This window comes from Rattus norvegicus, chromosome 6, assembly GCF_021556685.1.
Source record: "Rattus norvegicus strain SHRSP/BbbUtx chromosome 6, alternate assembly SHRSP_T2T, whole genome shotgun sequence".
In the NCBI taxonomy this organism is placed as follows: Eukaryota; Metazoa; Chordata; class Mammalia; order Rodentia; family Muridae; genus Rattus; species Rattus norvegicus.
In genome coordinates this window covers 25,331,171-25,338,280 of record NC_141539.1, presented here as the reverse complement: position 1 = coordinate 25,338,280, position 7,110 = coordinate 25,331,171, and the positions used below count along the sequence as shown (strand labels likewise).

General features: G+C 39.3%; 1 non-coding gene across 1 annotated transcript; it reads right to left on the bottom strand.

Moving 5' to 3' along the window:
- Positions 1–3,184: 3,184 nt before the first annotated feature.
- Positions 3,185–3,290, bottom strand: LOC120093295 (U6 spliceosomal RNA). The gene has a single exon (XR_015623648.1). It is a non-coding gene; the product is annotated as a U6 spliceosomal RNA (small nuclear RNA).
- Between the last annotated feature and the right edge of the window lie 3,820 nt (positions 3,291–7,110).

The following is a 7,110-nucleotide window of genomic DNA, read 5'->3' as shown; positions in this document are numbered from 1 at the left end:
TCTCTCCCATGGGTTTTGGGAGCAGGCAGCGGTGGGCTGGGATCATCAAGGTTCAGGTGTAAGCTAGAAACCAGAAGTGTCTGGTCCCAGAGCAATTTTGCCTTTGTGTGTATTGAGTCCACCAGGCAGGTCACTTGGAACAGAATCTGGTCTTGGGCCTGAAGTCACTCCTCAGGGCTGGCTTTCAGATCTCCATGAGGACAGCATCCCGAAGTGCCCTGCTCCTACTGCTTCTGGGTCCCTGTGCACAGGCAGCCCAGATGGTGCTAGGCATTTTCCTCTCTGGTCTGGGGCCTGAAGTCACTGCTCGGGGCTGGCTTTCATCTCTCTATGAGGGCAGCAACCAGAAGGGCCTGCCCCTTCTTCTTCTGGGTCCCTGTTCACAGGGGGCCAAGATGGTGCTAGGCGTTTTCCCCTATAGTCAGAAGTATGGGTAGAGTAGTCTCCTCTGGTTTCCCAGACATGTCTGCCCCTCCGAAGGTCTTGCTCTCCCTCCCATGGGATTTGGGTGCAGGGAGCTGTTTGACTGGGTGTGCTCATATCCTGGCACAGTCTGGACTGCTCATTCTTCCTTTGCAATTTGTATCCCTTTGATCTTCTTTTGCTATCTTATTGCTCTGGCTAGGATTTTGAGTGCTATAATGAATAGGAAGGGAGAGAGTGGGTAGTCTTGTCTAGTCCCTGGTTTTAACGTGATTGCTTCAAGTTTCTCTCCATTTAGTTTGATATTGGCTACTGATTTAGTGTATTTTGCTTTTACTGTATTTAGGTATGGGCCTTGAATTCCTGATCTTTCCAAGACATTTAACATGAATGGGGCATTGAATTTTGTCAAATACTTTCTCAGAATCCAATGAGATGGTCATGATGTGTTTTTTTTTCTTCCAGTTTGTTTATATAGTGAATTAGGTTGATGGATTTATTTATTTTTATTTTTTTTCTTTATTAACTTGGGTATTTCTTGTTTACATTTCGATTGTTATTCCCCTTCCCGGTTTTCAGGCCAACATCCCCCTAACCCCTCCCCCTCTCCTTCTATATGGGTATTCCCCTCCCCATCCTCCCCCCATTACCACCCTCCCCCCAACAATCACTTTCACTGGAGGTTCAGTCATAGCAGGACCAAGGGCTTCCCCTTCCACTGGTGCTCTTTTTAGGCTATTCATTGCTACCTATGAGGTTGGAGCCCAGGGTCAGTCCATATATAGTCTTTGGGTAGTGGCTTAGTCCCTGGAAGCTCTGGTTGCTTGGCATTGTAGTTCATAATGGGTCTGGAGCACCTTCCAGCTCTTCCAGTCCTTTCTCTGATTCCTTCAACGGGGGTCTGGTTCTCAGCTCAGTTGTTTGCTGCTGGCATTCGCCTATGTATTTGCTGTATTCTGGCTGTGTCTCTCAGGAGAGATCTGCATCCTGTTCCTGTCGGCCTGAACTTCTTTGCTTCATGATGGATTTCTTTATATTGAATTATCCCTGCATCCCTGGTATGAAATCTATTTATACATGGTGAATGATTGCTTTGATGTGTTCTTGGATTTGATTTGCAAGACTTTTATTGAGTATTGTTGTATCAATAGTCTATAAGGGAAATCAGTCTGAAGTTTTTCTTTGTTGGCTTTTTGGTATAAGCATATTGTGGCTTCCTAGAACAAATTTTAGAACAAATTGGGTAATCTTCCTTCTGTTTCTATTTTGTGGAACAGTTTGAAGAGTATTGGTATTCGATCTTTTTGGTTGGGAGACATTTAATGACTGCTTCTATTTCTTTAGGAGTTATGGGACTATTTAGATGGTTTATCTGATCCTGATTTAACTTTGGAACCTCGTATCTGTCTATAAACTTGTCCACTTCTTCCACTTTTTCCAGTTTTGTTGAGTATAGGCTTAGGGTCTGATTTTTTTTTTAATTTCCTTAGTTTCTGTTGTTATACCTCCCTTTTCATTTCTGATTTTGTTAATTTGGATTCTATCTATGTCACCTGTGATTTATCTATCTTGACAATTTTCACAAAGAACCAGCTCATTGTTTTGTTGATTCTTTGTATAGTTATTTTTGTTTCTACTTGGTTGATTTAAGCCTTGGGTGTGATAATTTTCTGCTGTGTGCTCCTCTTCTGTGTATTTTCTTCTTTTTCTTCTAGAGTTTTCAGGTGTGCTGTCAAGTGTTATTGTATTCTCTCTCCAGTTTCTATTTGGATGCATTTAGAATTATGAATTTTCCTCTTGCACTGTTTTCATTGTATCCCATAATTTTGGGTATGCTACTCTCCCATTTTCATCAAATTATAAAAATAATTAAAACTTTTTTATTTCTTCCTTGGCCAAGTTATCATTGAGTAGAGCATTGTTCAGCTTCCATGTGTATGTGGGCTTTCTGTTGTTTTTGTTGTCATTGAAGACCAGCCTTAATCCATGGTGATCTGATAGCGTATATGGGACTAATTCAATCTTCCTCTATTCCTTTATCTGTTGAGGCTTGTTTTGTAAGCAACTATATGGTCAATTTTGGGGACAGTAGCATGAGGTGCTGAGAAGAAGGTATATTGTTTTAGGATGAAATGTATAGATATCTGTTAAAGCCATTTGGTTCATAACTTGTGCTAGTTTCACTGTGTCTCTGTTTAATTTCTGTTTCCATGATGAGAATGGGGTGTTGAAGCCTTCCACTATCATTGTATGAGGTGCAATGGGTGCTTTGAGCTGTAGTAAAGATTTTTTTTTAATGTGCTCTTATATTTGGAGCATAGATGTTCAGAATTGAACATAGATGTGTAAAAGTGTCCTTTCTTATCTTTTTTGATAACTTTTGGTGGAAAGTCAATTTTATTCAATATTAGAATTGCTACTGTAGCTTGTTTCTTGGGATCACTTGCTTGAAAAATACATTTTGCAGCTTTTTACTCTGACAGAGTGTTTGTCTTTGTCACTGAGGTGTGTTTCCTGCATGTAGCAAAATGCTGGGTCATCTTTTCATATTCAGTCTGTTAGTATATGCCTTGTTATTGGGGAATTGAGCCTATTGATGTTAAGCAATATGAAGGAATACTGATTGATTTTGTTGTTAGCGGTTAAACTATGTTTGTATGGCTCTCTTCTTTTGGGTATGTTGAATGAAGATTAATTTCTTGCTTCTTCTAAGGTGTAGTTTCCCTCTTTATGTTGGAGTTTTCCACCTATTATCCTTTATGAAAGTATGAAATGCTTCACAAATCTGCATGTTATCTTTGCACAGGGGCAATGCTAATCTTCTCTGTATCAATCCAATTTTAGGATTTGTGTTGACAAGGGAGCACATAATTATCTCTTTTATTTATTGCATTTCTTAACTTTTTTCCTCTGTTTTATATCACCACATACTTGGCATGTATATCTAATTTATTTTGGAGCCATAAAAAGATTTTATAAAGTACTTTAAGGTTCTGTCACTGACCATGTAGGACCTTCCATTTTAATCTTTTCCAGAATTTGAAATTTAGTGTGATGAACAATAAAATTCACTAACTGTTAATCTTCTTTTAACCTAGCCTGACAAGTTAAACAGAGGCCAGTAGTCATTGGTAATAATAAAACCAAAGCTTTTGAGCAGAATATTGAACATTTATACCTGTACCTATCACTAAGAGCATGACAACTTCCTAATTCATGAAGAATTTTCTGATGATATTGATGATGACAGAAATAAATTAGAATAAGGAACACAAACACAAAACACACACACTCATACACTCATACACAACAACACAATAGTAGAAAACACGTGCATTCACACACACACACACATATATATACATACATATATATACATACATATATATATATATATTCACACACAGCCACCCAGAAAACACATACAAATATACACCCAGAGATACACATACAGCAACACAGAACACATACACACACATTCATATACATACACACATATATATATATTATATATATATATATATATATACACACTTGCAAACAGCAATACACACAGCAACAACACACATACTAACATACATACTACATATGCAGACATACACATAGACACAGGCATACACTTGTTATTGTGTAGGGAGTGGCATGGTAAAACAAAGGTGGTGCCGACATCTGATCCCATCTGGTGGTAAACAACAGCACTGTGCATGCGCGGGTTTGCCCCTGGCGCCAATCTGGCCTGGGTGGTACCATGCTAATCAGGTGATTCGTGCTCCGCTAATCCCTGAAGGACAAGTAGCACGACCACAGCCTGTTGTGTATATAAGGCGAGCTCCTTTGCCATTCGAGGTCCCTGGTATCAGCAATGAGGTGGTCCTGCAATAAAGGCTGTTGAGAAGAATCCGACCTTGTTGTGTCTTCCTTGCTGGCCGAGTTGGGCACGACATTATTGGATCCTAATATAGAACTAAATTCCTTGTCATTTTGTGCCTGATAGAAATGCTATCAGCATTTTTTTCTACCAACTACACTTTTAATCAAGTTCTTGAAATTCTATCTTTATTAATATTTGTACTAATATTTCCATCATATATTTCATCCCTAGCATAGTTTCTGCTCCTTCCTTTCCTCCCAGTCCTTTATTGTCACTTCTTCTGCCCATCCACGTGTTCTCCATTTCTTTTCAGAAAAGGACAGGCCTTCCGTGGATATTAACCAAACATGGCATATTAATTTTCTCTAAGACTAGGCTCCTGCCCTTGTATTATGGCTGACCAGGAAACCAGGAGGAAACATAGTTTCCCTTAAGTAGGCAATAGTATCAGAGACAGTCCCTGCTCCCATTGTTAGAAGTCCTGTAAGTGGGTTGGGGATTTAGCTCAGTGGTAGAGCGCTTGCCTAGGAAGCGCAAGGCCCTGGGTTCGGTCCCCAGCTCCGAAAAAAAGAACCAAAAAAAAAAAAAAAAAAGAAGTCCTGTAAGAAGATCAAGCTACACAACTGTAATATATAGGAAGAGGACCTTGCTCAGACCTGTGTAGGTTCCCTGGCTGTTGTTTCAGTCTCTGTGAGTCCCAGTGAACACAGGTTTGTTGATCCTGTGGCTCTTCTTTTGGTTTCCTTGACCTCGAGTCTCCTATAATCCTCATGTCTCTCTGCAGTAGGGTTCTCCAAGCTCTGTCTAATATTTTGGCTGTGGGTCTCTTCATCTGGTTCTGTCAACTGCCAGATGAACACACTCTGATTACAATTGGGTTAGATAATTGGGCCAAGGTTTCACATTACAGTACATAACAAAAGACCAAACCTAAATAGGACCAGGCATGGGATGGCCTCACAATTTCTGTGCCATCTTTAACCCAGCACATCTTGTATGAAGGGCAAATTATAGGTTGAAGGTTTTGTAGGCAAGTTGGTGTCCCCATCATGCTTTCATCGCTCATTCCTTCTCATCAACCTCCCCATACTGTACACACCTATCTATCCACCCAACTTTCTTCTTCTTCTAGTTTGTTCTTCAAAAATTCATTGAGTCCAGGTTTTGTTAACATATTCTAGATCATGATCAACTTACCGTGGGATCACATCCTTTAAAACCTCATCCTCTCCCAGAAGCTACCTCTTGCTAAGAGCTTCTTAGCTAGAGGTAGGAGGTAGAACTTCACATCCACCTCCTCCATTTATTATGCTACTGTTTATGCCTTGAGCTAGTGCAGATCATGTGAGTGCTGTCACAACTTCTGTGAGCTCATGTATACAACTATCCTGTTGTTTTGGGAAAGTACTGTTTTCTTGAAGTCACCCATAACTTCTGGCTTTTAGTCTATATACCCTCTGTTGATCTCTGAGTTTTGAGAACACAAGACATGATATAGATATCACATTGAGGGCTAACAACTCCTAAATTTCTTATCCTTTTTGTTTTCACCAGCTACGTGTCTCTATTAATCACTATTGCAAGAATATTCTCTGAAGAGGGTTTAGGGATTTATTAATCTAGGTTACCCCAGTTTTTCATACAGAGCTTCAAATTTCCCTGGTATTTTGGTGCAGGGTGATCAAAACATTTTTATAATGTGTTGGTTTTTGGTTTGTTCCTGGATAGGAAACTAAAATAACTAAGCCATGATTAAAGATTTTGAACTGACAGCTCTCTGTCCCAGCCTCCAGGGAAAATTTGAGGTGAACATTGAGTTACTAATCAGTCTTTCCTACGTTAAGAACTAGAGGAGCAAAATCCCAAGTTCAAAGTTCAGAGAGATTCTGTTTGATTACTGCTTGCATTGGAAGGTGTCAGATTATCAATTACAACATGACTTACCATAAAGCAGGTGAGTCTTCTCTGTATTCTCTGAGTACTCAGAGTAAATATATGGTCAAATGTGAGCAGGTGTGTATGTACATCTTCCCCAGTCTTCAGCCAAGTAGGGCAGAACTGTGGGTTCCTTAGGAATCCATTACATAGAGGTAGGATTCAATATGGAGAAATTCTGTGAAACAGATCTTTCATTCTGAAATCTATATCAATTCCAGGTAGTTAGTGTGATACAGAAAAATGAAGACTTATTCAGCAAAGAAAGCTCTGTTGTCAGAACTAATGTTGTGCTATAAATGTGTGTGTGTGTGTGTGTGTGTGTGTGTGTGTGTGTGTGTGTGTGCATTTTATTTCAGGAGTAAATACTAAGTAGCTAAAGTCCCTTCTGTGAACATTAAACACCTATGTGTCTGAGTCTTAATAAAATTCTTGGACATCAAGGCCTGAGAGCTTCCTTTTCCTAGTCAACTTTTCATTGCTTGTATTATCACCAGTCATTATTGCTGGAGTTGGGAACAAGTGGACATGGGTTTGGTTAGTGAATGCTTGTGGCCTTGGAGCTAACAAAAATAGTGAAAATATACCAACTTAAAATATAAAAAATGAAATATACTAACTTGTAGAAGAATTTCAAAACTCTTGTAACAGTTTCCAAAGGAGCAATGGTTGATGCTATAAAACCTGATATAGAAAACAACAGCAACAACAACAACAACAACAACAACAACAACAACAACAACAATGACCATCTAAAGCTCATGTGTCAAAAGCTTGGTGTTCAATGTGGTGGGTTCAATGAATAGGAATGAAGCAGACATCAGAGATTATTTCCAGGTTTTTCTTCCATACTGATTTGCTATACAACATAAAGTGCTCAA